Here is a 17252-nt window from a genome sequence, read left to right on the forward strand (position 1 = left end):
ATCGAGAGGAAAAAAAGGCACAAATGACCTTCTTGAGATCAGGCCAAGAGAGGAGAGACCTTACAGCCATATTTCTGGCTGCATTTTTGGCATTTATAGAGAAAACAATGATTTCAGAAATTTTTGGGAAATCCAGCACTTTGTGACAGACAGGATAGCAACTGATGAAAATTGCATTCTTGAAGGGTTTTTAATGGGACATAAACTTATGTGTATAGCAATGATCATTTATGCATGATATGTCTCAGTGGCAACATACATACATACAATAGAATAACGGAGGGCCAAGGATAGAGCCTTGGGGAACACCAGTAGTCCGAGGGGCCACAGAGGAAAAGATAGCACCGACCACTACTGAACAAGTTTGTCTGGACAAGTAAGATCTGAACCAGCCGAGGGCAGTATCCCTGATGCCAACGCGCTTTTCAAGATGAGCCATTAGAATAAAACAATCAACTGTGTCAAATGTTGAGCTGAGATTAAGAAAAAATCAAATCAAACAATCTCTAGAATCAGCGGAGTGAAAGACTGCTTGTATCTTTGTTGACGGCAGTTTTAGTGCTATGACATGCACAGAAACTGAAAGTTGTCAAAGATTACAATTATTCCTAAAATAAATCAGCTGAGAGAAAGTAACCTCTAAATTTTTGTCATAAAAATGGTCATTTTGAAATGATTCCAAGATTTTTAAAATCCAGAGGGTCAATGGTGGGATTTTAAAGAAATGGGTGCACTGCATGCTGAAAGCAGGCAGGAACACCCTCAGAAATCTGGCGGCCATCACATCTAAGGGGCTTAATGAAGGCTTTAACTCGGCAGTTGTATCTTTTAAAGTTCACAATGAAAGAGCTTCAAAGACAGAGTGTTATTCTGGCTTGTTGCAATGATGTGGGAGAAATAAGAGGGCTGTGTCTGTCTCTCCCCTGTCCGTCAAGTCTGAGTCTGTGTTACTGCAGGGCATGGCTGACAGGTTGGGCTCCTCCTGAGCACAGGTGTGCTCAATCAACCAATCAATACTCAATTGCCCACACAGTATTTAGCACCCGGGTTTCAACCAGTATTTGTTGTATCATCTGCCTTGCTGCTTGGTAAATGACCAGGACTCAAGAAAAGTGCTAAGTGCCTTTGTCTGAAACTTTTCATCTTATCTGCTACCTGACTTGCATTTCCCTGCACATGGCAACAGGTCTCTGTTTCAATGATTTATTTACCTGACAAATAGATTTTACTTTGTTTGGTGCTAGCAGCTCTGCAGCAGCAACAACAAATTCTCCTTCTGAATGAAGTTTGAGCTTTTTTGCTATTAGCTGGCTCACCATAAAACTTTCCTGCATTCCAAACTATGCCAGTTTTCAAGGTTGTATGGTGCCATATGATGCCATTTCTGCCTTAGGGAAAAAGGGTGACACCTTTCAGATGATATTTCTGGGATTAATGGTTCTGAGACCATCCATTTGGTTTGCACAGAGCAACTCTTTGTCCTCTATTTCAGTACACAGTGTTTTGTATTCTTGGTTTTCTCCACTGGTGCACTGTCCCGACGGGGAGTTTGAATGTCAGTATGCTGTACCACTTGGTGGAGACATTTGGAGATTGTTCTGCAGCCATTGCGGTATGCTTTGAAGTTTTGATAGAAAGACCATCGAATCTTTAGACAAGGGCACAAACATTTTCAACACAGTCACACACCACTCCACAAGGATTGCAGTGATTGCAAAAATGTATTGCAAAAATGTATGCTGCAGCCCTGTGCATCTATTTGGTCACAAGCCCAAAACCTTAGCCTGAGGAACAACACATAAAAATGATCTTGAACCAAGCCACGCAAAACTGTTCATGAGCTTTGAGAGATTTATAACTCTCAAACTCATGCAAAGTGTATATACTCAGTCCTAACTAGATGATTAACAATGTCCGGGTACGTGAGTGGAAATAGTTTGATAGGATCTGAAAACCAGTCTTGTTCAGTCGAGTCATATGCATCGATGTTTTTTATAGTTATTAGTTTATCATCATGCCATTTCTTTGCTCTGGCATTCAGTTTGTCCCAGTAGTGTACCTTTTCTCTGTCTTTACCCTTCTCATTACATTTTGATTTAAACAACTTCTTCGACAAACAAAATAAAGGTGAGCAGGTGGCAGTCATGAGTAAACAGATGTACAGTAAACAGTCTGTTCCTCACAAGATGGCACTTGTGTCCCAACATGGAATATGGTGTGATGTACGCTGTGATGCATGCTCACTTTCTCTGTAACTAATATCCAAAGAGCAGGTGTGTTGCCCAGTGAAAGGCTTCTGTGAAGGCTGCTTTTGTGTATCTTCATTGATGGCTCCTCGGAAATCTGAGCTTTGAGATGGCCTTCAAGATGGCGGACCCTAAGGACTTCCAAGTAAGGAAGTTACTTCAAGTAAGGCACAAGGAAATAAAAAATGTATTCCAGACTACCTACAGCACTAGCAATGGGTACTGATATGGCCAAAATGTAGCATGTGGTATGTAGTGTGCAAACAAAAGCAAAAATCTCCAGTATGCATCAGACCAGTCTATCTCACCTACAGTGTCCCATAATGCAAGGTGCTATAGCAGTTGCAACAACCAGCTGGGCCAACAGCAGGAAGGTTTTTTTTTTCTTCTTTTTTTTTCACAAATTTCACCTCTGACAATTTTTGAGTCCAGAAATCAACTGTAGATTTTAAATATTGGGGGTTTTTTGGGGGTTTTTTTTGTTTTGTTTTTTGCCAAAAAAGTGTTGTTGTCAGAGTTGAGAAGCTCCATTAGTGCCTGCAGGGGTAACTAGCTCGACAGCTGGCTCGTCACTCTTCCCCCACAGTCACACAGACCACTGAAACCAACACAGCAGACTTCAGCAATGATAGCAGAAGAAAGCCAAAAAGATTATTTTTATTTATTTATTTATTTATTTTTTTTGATGGATTTGATTAAATGTACAAAACTGTTGCCAAGGGGGAAATGTTCACAATATGATCAAACCAGCATGGGCATCAACACGAACAAAAATAAAATCAATCAACAAGTGTTACAAGTGAAAAGGCACCCAGTTTGATAGAAGCAACAGAAACACCGCGAGGAAGAGCTTCAACTCACATTACATTTGCAGCGAAGTAATGTGACAGAACACCAGTGAATCTGGTTCCTTCCAATCATCAGATAGGCATTACCCATTTCTCAGGTAAAAGTTCCAGAAAATCATAGCCATGTTATAGTTTGCTTCCACTTTCCAAAATTGGAAACCAGTGGAGCCTGGCCTAGTATACTGCAAAATAAATCAACTTAACACTTTCATACTGCATACTACTATGAAAAATGGTACGTAAGTAAATGCTGTATATTGCATTCATCAGAGGCATGTAGTATGCAGTTCCAAATACAGCCAGAGACTTGAGATGTACACTGTGACAGCTCCAATGAACAGGAAGTTCTTCAACAGGTCAAAGGAGCGGCATTGCAAAAGATTCAACCTTGCATGGTTCTGCTGATGCCTTGAAGAGTGTGATATGTTATGTGGCATTCTGCTGACATCTGCTGGGTGTACTGAGATGCTTACAACCTACTGTGAAAGCTGACATATGACATTCCCATGTGACGTCTCTAATATTGTACATTTGAAGGACCATCTAGCACGTACGCAACAGAAAGACACAATTATTGCGATAATGGCTTTTAAGGATGTGGTGACAGAACTGAAGTTGGGACACAGCTGGATACAGGCCTGCTACAGATTCAACAGTCTTTGAAAGGGATCATTCAGATAAATCAAATATCATTATATTTATTATACTTATTTGCTTATATACATATATATATAATCTATATCCAGATAAAACTTTGGTTTCCTCTACCTTCGTCATTCCTTTGTTTTCCACACGATTTAAAACAGAACTCTTAAAGTGGAATTCCATGGTTGTCATTACATTTCTGTAACATTATGCAGACAGCCTGTGCTTGAGTGTGTGTTCATGTGTAACACACAAAGAGTAATGGGGAAAAAGCTGTCACTTCGCATCAAGCATCCAATCATTTACTGTTGCATGTGCTGAAAACACTGGAGGAAAAGATGCAGTGGAGTGATGCAATAAAAACAAACATCAGTGCATCTGTCAGCGAAAAGGCTTCTGCAGGCCCTTCAGAATGATCCAGAATGTCAGATTAGGAGTTATATTTTCGGACTGCAAACTCTTAAAGATAACAGGAACAGTGGTCAGAAAAATAACGTTGTGACTGAGATGTTGCCAGTTTGGATCCCACTGACTGTGGGCAGAAAAAGTAAGTCAGTGATTCAATCATTACACACCTACCAATAGTTTTGCTACCATAAGTATCTTTTGGCAATTATCCATTTTAGTGTAATATAAGTAGAGTCTCATCATAGATGCATTTGTAAGCAGTATTTTGATATTATAATCATGGCAGGGCTCATTTTATCTTCTCTATACTTGGTTAGGTAGGAATCTTATCAACGAATCATATTTTATAAACTCACGTTTTTGTCTGCCTTTTTCCCCTGCTGCGGCCTGACTCTGACTTGACCTGACATACGCTGCCCACCTGTTCCCACCTCCCCAAAGTCTACTAGCATATACACTAACCCACTTCAATGCATTCCCTGTCAGATCATCTATTATGCTTCTGCCTGCCTGTTTAGAATAATAATAACAACAATAATACATTTTATTTGTATAGCACGTTTCATACAGGAATTGCAACTCAAAGTGCTTTACAAGAAAGAAATCAGATGCATCAAGCGAGTGCCTTATACAAAAAAGACAGAATGGACATAAAAGCAGATAAAAAATGAATGTAAAAAAAGATGGAGAATAAAACCCACATGATAATGATAACAAGGATGAAAATTAAGGATACAGCATCAAATCACAGCAAAAAAATACAGGTTAAACTAAATTACATAGAATGCATAAAATCAAGCAAGATACAACATTTTAAAAGGAGTGCCACAGTGCATAATCACGAGGAGCAAAAGATTCAGACCTGAATCAGGAAGTCATAGCTAGCTTGTGAAAGGCGAGTGAAAGGCGAGTGAAAGTGGAGAGAAAAGTTTTTAGCTTTCTTTTGAAAATATTCAGTAAGCTGGTTTCCCTGATATCTGTAGGTAGTGTGTTTCAGAACTTTGTGGTGTAACAGAGAAAGACTGCATCCCCAATTTTCTGTCAACCTGTTGCTGGAAACCTTCAGTAGACCAGCAGCAGATGATCGCAGTGTTCTTGAAAACAAATAATAAATGAGGGAGTTAGCAATGTAGCTTGGTCCTAGTCTTAGTCTTAGTCCTAGTCCACTAAAAGCTGTGTATACAAGGAGGAGGACCTTGTAACATTCCTGAATGTTACAGGAAGCCAGTGCAGAGCAGCTAAACTGGACTAAGGTGCTCTCTCCTCTGGGTTCTGGTTAATAGCCGAGCTGCAGAGTTTTGAATGAAGTGAAGTCTCTCTGTGTTTTTGGGGGGAGGCCAGTAAATAATGCATTACAGTAATCAAGTAGTAGGCTTGAAATAAAGAGAGATGCATTTATAATCTTCATGACATGACTTGAGACACTCTCAAACACCCGCTTTAAAAATGCTGTATGAACACGGAAGAATTAAATTTTTCAAAGTTTGATGTACAGAATGTGGATGGGTGGGGGCGATGCTGAGCAGCTGGTCAATAGTGGAGAATGATATTGTAGAGTTCCCAGCATTCTCTGTAATAATCTTGGAAAAACGTAGACAGTCACAGCTTCTTTACATTACAGTGAACTGTGTGCAAAGTGTTCCTGACTCAAATGATCTCATAATCTTACAAAACCTTTCCTTTTCTTTTCTCTCTCCTTGCCATCAAGCAGTCATCTTCGAACTTAGAAATTCCCTTTTAGTCCTTGTTAAGATTAGTTTGGCATCAAAATACACACAGTGACACAGAAATAGGTCATTCTAATACTGAAATGCTGTTTATGTTAAACCCTGTTGTTATTACCAAGTGCAAAATGTTACCATGAGTGGCTTCATTTACATGTTGTTTGAGTTCAAAGCTGTCCAGTAAATTCATAAGCTCAAGGGCTTTGAAATCATTCTTTTTGTTGATATGGATATTCAGGTCTCTGTTCAGGATTAATCTGCCATATTTAGTTACACTAAGTGTCATCTGAGAATTACACAAACCCTGATTAATATCTTGGTGGTTGATATAATGTAATGATAAGCACTGATCATTCTGCTTTGAGCAGAATCAAAATCTACAAATTCACCCAGTTTACTGTCATAATACACAAACTCTTTATAAAAATGGCTGCAATGTCTTCTCCTTTCCTCTTTTGTCTGACTGACTGATAAAAAGTATAATTGGAAGATAAGCCTCTATCACTGTAGCTACACCAGTAGTGCTGTTTGGCCAGGTCCCAACTAAAAACATAAAATACAAGTTCTTTTCACTTATCAGATCATTGACAAAAAAGGATAGTGACCTGACATGAAGAATAATTCATTTCAGCTGTAGGCATTCTAGGAGACAAGACTGACCTTGGCTGAACATTGACAAATTGCAGATTACAGGTACCAGATGGTCTGTGATTGCTATGATGTATTTGCCCATGTCACCGGCTGTTTAAGATCACCGTTATGTTTGAGGAATCGGCATGGAGTTTGTTTCATTTCTGACTGAGTGATGACATCCGTGGTTACTGTTGCTTAATAGTTCACCAATTTGACTGAGCTTCAGTGTGGCAGCTTCAACGAAGTCCTTGATATGTGATTGTTCTTGAGGCTGGGTCCATGGAGAAAGAGATGAAGAGGGGAATGAGGGGTGTTGGATCCCTGACTGGGAGAAAGACATCCTCTGGATGCCTTGAGTGATGAAGCAGAGGGTCTGGTGAGGCTCTCTGTCTATGCAGGCTGACCTTGGAGGTTATCTGTGTATTCTTGTTTTGGTACAGTATGCCAAGAGCATGACGCAGGTTGATGCCAAGCAGTCTGCAACCAGTGATGTCTGGATGTACTCCAGCAGGCTGAGAGCATTCGTTACAGTTCCAAAAGACATTGAAGTTGTCAATAAACCTTATCCCACGACTGAGGCATTCCAATGTCTGCCATGTATTCAGGGCAAGGGGTCTGCTGAAAGATTTGATGCCTTTCCCCAAGGTTGGAATGGGGCCCAAAAGAGCTTGGTCTGTACCAGCTCTATATGGAAAGTGTCCTGAGACAACTTCTGTTGTGATTTGGCGCTATACAAATAAAATTGAATTGAATTGAATACCTGTTTTGACTGACAATCAATCAGTTTCTCCACTGGCAACCAAAAGTTTTTCTTCAGGACCTCAGAGCCAGTTTTCCTTCACAGAATGTCAAAAGATCCAAATTGAATAAGAATGATCTGATCACTGATGTGCAGAGAAGATGCCTGGTAGCAGCTCTGTTAACTCACTGACAGATGAGTCGTTCATGGTGAGATTCAGTCTTTGCCATTCTTATATGTCTGGTTATAGTCCCCAGTCAGAATGGTGTCTGGCTGATGAGGTGGGTTTATGTGTCTTATTTCTGGCCCTTGGCTTGTCAGATGGGGAGTCAGTAATATTTCTCCTGGCCTTGGACCTCGTAGTGGTCTTGAGGCTATTTCTTGGGAACCATGTATAGAAGTCTGTCTGTTTTCAGCGGCAGGTATATAGGCTGCTATTTGATGCAGCATTTCAGTCTTCTTTTCAAGCTGAGCATTTTTCTCCGTCAGTCCAGTCAGTCACTCACAGTCTGTGCAGCTCACAGATTTTGCCATATTCTCTCTGTCTTGATCCCAGGTTTCCAGTCACAGGCACAGCAAGCCTGTGCAAAAAGGCTTGCATAGTACAGAGAAATAAAAAAGTGATAAAAATATGATGGCAGCCTTCTGTTCATTTCATTAACTTAAACATTTGTCATGTTTGAGTATCCAGGAACCACTTTCTAAAACTTTTAGCGGAGAAAACAAGAATTTCAGCGATAGAATTTAAGCAATCATCTGCAGAAGTATCTGCTCTGTAGGAGAGTAGGAAGAGGATTAGTTTCCTGAGTGTATGCTTATGCTTGTTTTGACCTCGTGCCTGCCTTTTGAACACCTGCTTACGAACCTAATCTCTGTTGGATAGGCCTGCCTGGTTTTGACTTTTGCCTGTGCTTGACCTTGAGAAAACTTGAACTTTTTATTTTACCAGCCTGGTATAAGAGTCATGGCTGCACGGTGGGGCAGCAGGTAGTGCGTGTGCCTCACAGCAAGAAGGTCGCCGGTTCGATTCCCGGGTCGGGCCTTTCTGTGTGAAGTTTGCATGTTCTTCCCGTGCATGCGTGGGTTCTCTCCGGGCACTCCGGCTTCCTCCCACAGACCAAGAACATGCTCATTAGGTTGATTGGTGACTCTAAATTGCCCCTAGGTGTGAGTGTGAGTGTGATGGTTGTGTGTTTGTGCCCTGCGATCAGCTGGCGACCAGTCCAGGGTGTACCCTGCCTCCCGCCCATTGACAGCCGAGATAGGCTCTGGCCCCCCCGTGACCCCGAAAGGGATAAGCGGCATAGAAGATGGATGGTGTAAGAGTCATGCTGCTGAGTTGACTAAGCAAAATCTCCATCCATCCATCCATCCATCCATCCATCCATCCATCCATCCATCCATCCATCCATCCATCCATCCATCCATCCATCCATGCCCGACTATCCCTTTCGGGGTTGCGGGGGACTGGAGCCGATCCCAGCTGTCAATGGGCGAGAGGCGGGGTACACCCTGAACCAGTCGCCAGCTGATCGCAGGGCAAACTAAGCAAAATTTCATTTTTTCTTTTTTTTTGTAATATCATTATCTGTCATGTGACATTAAACTATAGCTGTTTGATAAACATAACGCGATAAAATGTAGAAATTTCCCTGGAGATGTAGAGGGACATAATCAAGAAAATAAAAAGAGAATAAAAATGTGAGCCAGGCTAAAACAAATGAACAAAGGAAAGGTAAATAAATACAATAAATAAGGTTAAACGAAAAGCCAGATTAAAAAGGTGGGTCTTAATTTTGCTTTAAAATATAAATATACCACTGTCTTAAATTGTTCAATTCATTTAGTATAACAACCGAGTCAGAACAGAAAGGCAGCTGTACCATGTAATAATCCTATATTGCATATTATCAAAGATTGGGAAAATAACAACAAAATCTGTCCATTTGTTCCAAAATAAATACTTTTATTTATTTAATTTGCTGCAGATTAAATTTATATGCATACTCTACTTTATACTGCATACTTGGGTAGCACGGTGGAACAAGAGGTAATACTGTTGCCTCACAGTTAGAAGGTCCCCGGTTCAAATCCCGCTGTGGGCGCTGGTGGTGTGTCCATGCCCTCGGTGCCTACTGCTCGAGGAAAAAGGGGGCCTTTCTGTGTGGAGATGGCATGTTCACCCGGGGTTTTCTCCATAAGAACCCCCACTAAGAACATGCAAGAAGATCACCACCTGACCAGTGGTGGATGTGATTAATAAAGTACGTGTCTTCTTCTTCTTCGACTCCAAACCTCAGTCGCATTCACATAATTTCCTACATATTGGTAAGAAGTAACTTGTTTAATCTGTGTGTCAAGGATAACTGGTGGAGAATAATAATAAAAAATATTCCTGTCTGTAAATCACAAGACAGGCAAGAACAAAATATTTTACAAAATATTTTCATGGTGTTATTCACTCATCTCGCCACACAATGGCACTGTGTTGTTAGCAGACTTCCTCAGGTTGACACCATTGTCCATTGTACAGTCTGAGGTAAAGTCAGGTGATTGCCAGCTTTGTGAATTCTGTTATGCATTTGCTTCTCACGATTCCAACAGAAAAACTGATGTATTCAAAATCTTTGTTCATAGTATTTAATTGTTTGCACACTGTCAAGTAAATAACAGTAAAATATACATGTGGCCAATAACAACAGGCTTGTTCATAAACCCTAATGTCTTGACTTTCACTGAACTCAACCTCTTAACATACTGCTATTCAAAAAGAAAATACAGCTCTACAGATTTATGGGACCTCTTATGCTGGCAAAATAAAATAATAAAATAAGATTGGTAATAAAATAACACCAACAAACAGGTCATGTTGTGCTGTGTTTATGTGACAGCTGAGATAGATAGATAGATAGATAGATAGATAGATAGATAGATAGATAGATAGATAGATAGATAGATAGATAGATAGATAGATAGATAGATAGATAGATAGAAAATGGTGACATGAGGCTGTTTAACCTCCCCACTTTTCAAGCTTTTTCTAAACTTGTGAGAGAGATGATGACTGCCAGTAGGCCCATAGAGCACAGAGTATAAGATTCCAAAGAGGATGATGTTATTTATCCTCAATGGCTAAAGTTTCCTCCAGCAAAACTCAAGAGTCAAAGCAGAAGGTTATGCGGTAATGCAGGGTCAGATTCCCACTCTGGAATTTGAGATGAGAGAAGTGAAAATGTCTTCAGTGCTTTTGAGGAGTCTGCTAAACATCAAAGGTCAGAGCCTGTGAAGTGGACAAGAAAAGCACATTTACCTTAGCAAGGTTTGTCTGACTAAGTTAAAAAAAACTGACATCAGCCAACAAATCATTCTTGGCTTTATGTCGGAGCTGCCGGTCGAAAGATTACACTGATCAGGTTTCAGAAGTCTTTGCTCCAAAATCTGTGTGAGTGAATCACACAGACACTCTGGGCCTTAACATGAACTCCTCCTCCTCCTCATATTGCATTTGAGGTGCTTTGTTTTTTCTTGCCACATCTTCCTGCTGTGGGTTTGTATTTGAAACAGAAAGACAGCTGTACAACATGTGCACATCCATTATGCTCACGTATGGTGAACATTCACACCTTCCAGTTGCATCTTAGGACCACTAAACACTAAGATTTCCATGAATGACCAATCAACAGAGCAGCAGCAGATTGATGTCTGATTAGAAAGTTACTGTGTTGGCAGGAACTGTGTGTGAGGTAAGTATTTCTATCATTGTTTTTATCTCATTGAAGCATCACTAAAATGCACCTTAAATTCACAATGGCTTTTAGATATTTATCAAATCATAAATTGAATACAATTAAACTATAGTTACATCTGAGTGTATAGTTCTGGCACATTTCCAACATTACACAATGAGTGAAAACTAAAGACAAGCATACTGTAAATCTGCTTTGGAATCTGAATCGGATTTGTACAGTAGGTCACAGCAGCCTTTCTATTACAGAAGTGTGAATCTTCATCTGTTCTCAGAATCCCACAGCCTTCACATGTACTTATCCTCCAGTCTTTGCTTTATCCCCTCAGTATGAAATCAACACTGGTAAGCGCCTTATATGTGCAAGCCTGTAACTTTGCATTGTGGATAGATCAGAACAAGCCCTTAGGTTAGTACAACACAGTTTGGAACAACTCCCATTCCTCTTACTCACTGGATGAGACAATGCCATTCTTATATACCTGAAGAAAGTGTGTCGGTGTCAGCAGAAGAATCACCAGAGAATCATGAACCGACAGTTTCATGGCATACAGACTGTGCTTCTCCAATATCTAGTTCCATTCTATGGAAATATTGTCTTAAGCTGACAGCAGATGAAAAAAAAGCACAAAGAGGAGTGAAACATCCAGGTTGCTGCAGACACACCCTTTCTCCCTTGGATGGGGCCCCCTCTGGTCTCCATGGCTTGGGGGCTGCTATTGTCGATACAGACTGGGTGGGACGGAATCACAGAATAAAGACTTGCTCAGATGTCACCATCCCTTAAATTAAGATGATTTTTACAAATACTATGTCTGATGATATCTCTGAGTTTCTACCCATGAAATTACATAATTTAAAAAGTATGTGAGGCCTAAATTCACATGAGTGACAGTGGCAAGTTAAAACAAATGAAGGCATTTCTTGAAGAGAAAGATACTCTTTCACATGATGTTGGGGCACCATTTGAAAAAATACAGGGTACAGAAATATCTATATATATACATCTGAGAGCTGACACAAGTGTTGCCTTCCTCGGGCATGTAGTGGTCACCCACAGTTGACACCAGTCATTTTTCTCACATCCTCTAGCTCATAAACACTACACAAATGAAGGTTTTTACACATGCAGAGCAGTTTTCTAGTCAAGAGGAATACTACTCACTTGGTTGTAGAATGTGTTCTGTGGCTCTGGAGAAGCTTTTAACAAGTCTGGGGAAATAACTGTTGATGGCACTGGGTCATCAGGATTATCTGAGCTCTGGCAGAGACTACACATTTCTAATGGAAAGTATGTGTTAGAAACTTAGGGCGTGGAGTTTTAAAGATTTGAGCTCTGTCCAAATTTCACACAACACACTAATTCTAAGGTTTTCAGTCTGTATTGTGCACTGGAAAAGTGACAAATTCAAGTAGCTATCAGTATTCTAAGAGTCTGGAAATGGCAAACAATAGATTACACTCTTGAAAGAACTTTTGGCCCTTTGTCAAACTTAACTGGCAATGACTTTCAAAAGCTGCATTTTGATTGACACTCGTTGGCACAGGTATCACATAAATTAATTTTAGCAGAAAGAAGTAAAGTGACTTGCTGTTTTTGGTTATTAACTACCAAAAATGGTATATTTTGATCCTGTATGTTTTCCATATGAACTAAAAGTCACAATAACTCAAACTCCTTTTGCAAGTTTCCAACTTCCACGAAAGCGCAATATGAAATCGCTGGAATTTCTCTTTAAGGCCTCAATCTGAAATGTTCTAATCAAATTTTAGCTCCACTTTATACAGTGCATTACATGTACTTTGTTAATTTTGCTAAAATGACAGCGTTTCACCTGTCTAATGACGGGTAAACTGCAGAGAGTAGACCCTCAGGCAGGCGGAGTAAGCTCTGCAGCCGAGGGTCCAAAGCGGGAAATAAGTCATTTAATTTGAGGAAAAAGTTGGCCTGAAGCTGGACTGTCTCCTCTTTCTCTCATGTCACCGTGCTGAGAGTCTGTCAGCGGCTCTGTTCACATGCAAATGACAGAGAGAAGGAGGCGGCGGCTCAGCACGGACCACAGCAGCGGCGGACCGTTTCCACCGCCTCCCTCCAGCAGCATGCACTTCACGGACTGTCGGACTAGCTAACACCGTCTCCGTCCGAGTCGACTCTTGGTGGGAAAGTTGGTCTTCGAGGTTAGTCTCTTTGTTAATTCTGTTTATTTTTCGTGTTTTCATCAGGAATACATGTGTTTATATGGCTGTTTTTCAAACTGCGTTGAGTGGACGTGACGAGCTCCGCGTTGGGACTCTGCTGACTTGAATTACGTGTTTTGTACTTTGTGAGAAATCACTGCAATATTCACATAATGTGAGCTAGTTATTTCCCACAGTGACTTTCGTATAACTAATAGCTTTATTTTACATAATTCTGATAAATTTATCGCGACGTTATCATAACTGTTTTTGTTATTTTTGTCACGAAGCCACAGTTCCTGAAACGCGTCCTCTCAACTCCACACCTTCCAGTCACAACAGTATACCATATCATGGACTGTTTACCTCAATGTTGAGTTTCTGGTGACTTTATTTTACTGTTTGGTGGAGTTTTCAAACTTGGATTACGTCTCTGTGCATTCCTTCAGGATTAAATGTCACTGCAGTCCCCATTGTGTTTGTCATACTCATGGTATTCCCTGTATTTTTCCGTTTTGTAACTCAGTATCTCCGTTGAAATGCTCGCGCTGCTCCTCAGACTCCCTCATTACACACACACACACACACACACACACACACACACACACACACACACACACACACACACACACACACACACACACACACACACACACACACACTCAGTGCTGTGATTCCCTGTGGAGCTACTGATGTTACAGCAAAGTATTCTTACAAAATGTATCCTGAATGGTTTTGGTCTGGTCTAGTTTAGTGTACCCCTGAGTGTATAAAATATGTCTGAAAAGAAGACTAAATTAAGCAATTAAAACACGAATTGGGGTCTGCATGCAGAACAGCGTGTGTTGTATCTGATGCAAATCAGGCTGCAGCCCCTGAAGAAAACACCAAGTGTATGTGAAATAAAGTAGATTTAAGTGAAATCTTCTCTGCTGCATGGAATTTAGCCAAAGGCTTCTTCTCAATATTTAAATATATAAGGGTTCAAATTGGGGGTGTTTAACAGTTCCAGATATGAGTTAATTAGTAAATGCTGGTCAGTAATGTGTTATAATGAGAATTCCTCAGCACACCACAGCAACTGTCACCCAGAGAGCAGAAGAAGTGGTCGAGCTGGTAGTAGCCTCGATCAAGGCACTGATTTGAGTAGGATTTGTGTAGGATTTGTCTTCAAGGTGATGTCAGTGCCCAGGGAGCCTGGATGGAAACCCAGTAAAAACAAGGGCTCTTTTCAGGGTGACTGTCCTCATGAGAGATTGAAGTAGTGCAGGGGTGGGGAACATTTTCCTATCAAGGGCCTTTTCAGTTTTTAGAACATCCTTCAAGGGCTCTGCTAAATTACCGAACACGTATATCATATGTGTGATAATGGCTGGAACTGTTTCTCTTTGGTGAGGCATCTGATGTCAGGTCGGAAGATGATGATGATGATGATGATGATGATGATGATGCCGCCACTTTCAGCTGGTCTTCCAGGTTTGGGTCAGTCAGTCTGGAGAGGAACTGAGTCTGTGCAAGAGTCCATTTTGAAAAGAACTGCTCTCAGTAGTGGGTTGTCCCAAACAGAGATGTACACTTCAGTGCGTGTCTCATCAGAGTGGGAAAGTCCTCTAGCAGCTCCACAGCTTTCCATCCAATGAGGTTTCAGCTTCTTAGCTTTTAGCTCACTCTCCACAAAACTTGCCTGCCTAAAACTCTCAGAATGTGGTTTGTGAAGGCTGCTTGTCAGCCACCCAGACTCTGCTGAAGAGCTTTGACGTTAAGCGGATTTGTCCTCGCAGTGCCCATCCATGCCCAGTTTCTGGTTCTAAGAGGTTCTACATTATCTGGTGCACCATGACGATGATGATGTTTGGCAACCTCAGGGTGAGAAGGAGCTATTGATGAAATCCAATGTTATTTATTTTTAAGCATGAAAAATGTTCAATTTTAAAGTGTAAAAGCATACAGAAAAAGGTGAAAGCACATTAGTGACACATTACTTGATATGAATCTCTCAGCACTGTCTAGACACTGTAAGCTAGAAAGTCATCAGAATTGAAGTACAGGAAGGTCCTGGTGGAGTTATGGTCAAAGACAAACCTCTACTGCTACCTCACCACCAGCCAGAGTGCTTAAATGACCTCTGACACATAAAGCCATCACATAAAGCTCTTACAGTATGTTGCCTTCAAACCTGATGCAGTTGTAACTAGTGATGTAGCAGGCTGAGGGCTCATGTTGGTGGTAGAAATACTGTCATATCACACTAACCTTGAGGTGTTTTGCTTTATCAGTTAATATTACCTGCTGGTTTATGTTAAAGGAATACAATTCAAATCAGCAACAGTACTTACTGTAGCAAGAGAAACAGCAGTGTGACGTCACTGCGTGTGAAAAAGCTGCTGAATTCATGTGACATTAAGTTATGCTAATAATTCATCCATTTTACCTGATTCCTAGGACCATTTTACAAAAACTTAATTTCAAGAACCCCTTTAAAAACTCTGGATAACGTCAAAAAAGCTGCTTTCTCTAAATTCCCTAAAAGGTGGCATTTTATAGACAGTGACATGCAGTGTGTGCTCTGTGTGAAGTCAGTGAATGCACCCTCACACACAGTATGAACAGCCTCAGCCATCTGTCCATCTGCTCATGTCCCCAGGGCGCTGATTAGCACAGCACAGTGCTGACGAGGTCAGAGGTCACCAGGTGTATAATGGGCACATAATGATCTTTAATTGGCCACAGGGCAGGGGGGAGAGTACATTTTACAGGCTTTGGAAAGTAGACGCTGTGTGAGTGCTGCTTATTAGATTTGCCTGTCAGATGGTGAGATGGTGCCTATTGTGAATGTGCTGTCAAGTGCAAGTACAGATGCTGAGATGTGCTTGTTGTCACATTCGTATTCATAGTGCTTTTTGACAACTAGAATACATGAAATCTACGATATTAATGTTGTGTTTTAAATAGATAATATCATTTTGGATTGAAGTATACACAGTACTATTCAATGAATTAAAACCCAGCGTCAGGTGGCTGTGTAATAGGACAGACTCTGGGATTAGCACACTGTCGTTGCACTGCTTCCTTGTGAGACACTGGAGGTGCAAGTGAAAAGCTCTGTGGCATAAGAAAAGGAGCTTTCTTTAGTCGTTTGCGTTGTGGAGGCTCTAAATCTCACTTAACCCTTTTGTTGGAAGTTTGAAACAATGAACTCTACGGTCATGCTCAGCTCCTCACTCTTTCTCAAACACTGCATCTGCTGTCATTAAGGTCTCCCAGCGCAGAGGATTAACGGGGGGAATATTGGTGTGGCGTTGCTTTTTAAAGAGCAATGTGAAAAGAGACAAAAGCCGAGTGCTGTGGGATCGAGCCTGTACTTTATATGTGTGTGGTGTGTTTTCAGAGGGGAGTGGTGTGTGTGTGTGTGTGTGTGTGTGTGTGTGTGTGTGTGTGTGTGTGTGTGTGTGTGTGTGTGTGTGTGTGTGTGTGTGTGTGTGTGCGCGTGTGCGTGTGTGCGTGTGTGTGTGTGTGTGTTGGGGGGTGTGGGCGTTTGTTTGCTTGTTGATTATTATTTCTCAGACTGCAGTCATTGTTGATGTATGTTTAAGGATGATTCCAGTTTATTATACATTTATTTTCTTAGTCTTGGTCATCATATTTGCAGTGTGATAACACTGCGCTCATCAAGTTGATCAGGTTGAGATCTGGGAACACAGCAACATCACCTAGAAAAAGCCAGATAGAGCAAGACACAAGGCCAGTCAGCAGTTTATCCAGATGATCTGAACTCTGGTGGGACACAACTTGAGGGTCAGGACCCCCCAAGAACTCAAGAATAGAACAGGAAAAACAAACAGATGAGGTTTTTTTTATGGACATTTGAATTTTTTATTATGAAATCCTGAATAATTTGACCTCTTTAGCCTGGAAAAATATAATCAAATGCAACAATTACTATTATTTTGGAAGTCACTTCTGTCTGTAATAATATACTGATTGGAGTCATTGCTAAAGCTACAAAAATAAAAGCCAAATTGTGATGAGCTGGAATTGTACTTAAAGAAAATTGGAGGGACCACTGGTTTTGTGGTAATGCATTTC

General features: G+C 40.8%; 1 protein-coding gene across 3 annotated transcripts in view; it reads left to right on the forward strand.

The window, feature by feature from the left end:
- Window positions 1-13037: 13037 nt before the first annotated feature.
- ankrd6b (ankyrin repeat domain 6b) overlaps window positions 13038-17252 on the forward strand; it is a 51750-nt gene continuing 47535 nt past the window's right edge. Inside the window, exon 1 of one of the 3 annotated variants that reach the window (XM_070987787.1) lies at window positions 13038-13166. The gene's annotated coding sequence lies outside the window, so the exon portion shown is untranslated. The remainder of the gene's footprint in view (window positions 13167-17252) is intronic. The other 2 variants (XM_070987786.1, XM_070987788.1) reach the window with 2 other exon arrangements.

The sequence above is a fragment of the Chaetodon trifascialis genome, chromosome 19 (assembly GCF_039877785.1).
Source record: "Chaetodon trifascialis isolate fChaTrf1 chromosome 19, fChaTrf1.hap1, whole genome shotgun sequence".
Lineage (NCBI taxonomy): Eukaryota > Metazoa > Chordata > Actinopteri > Chaetodontiformes > Chaetodontidae > Chaetodon > Chaetodon trifascialis.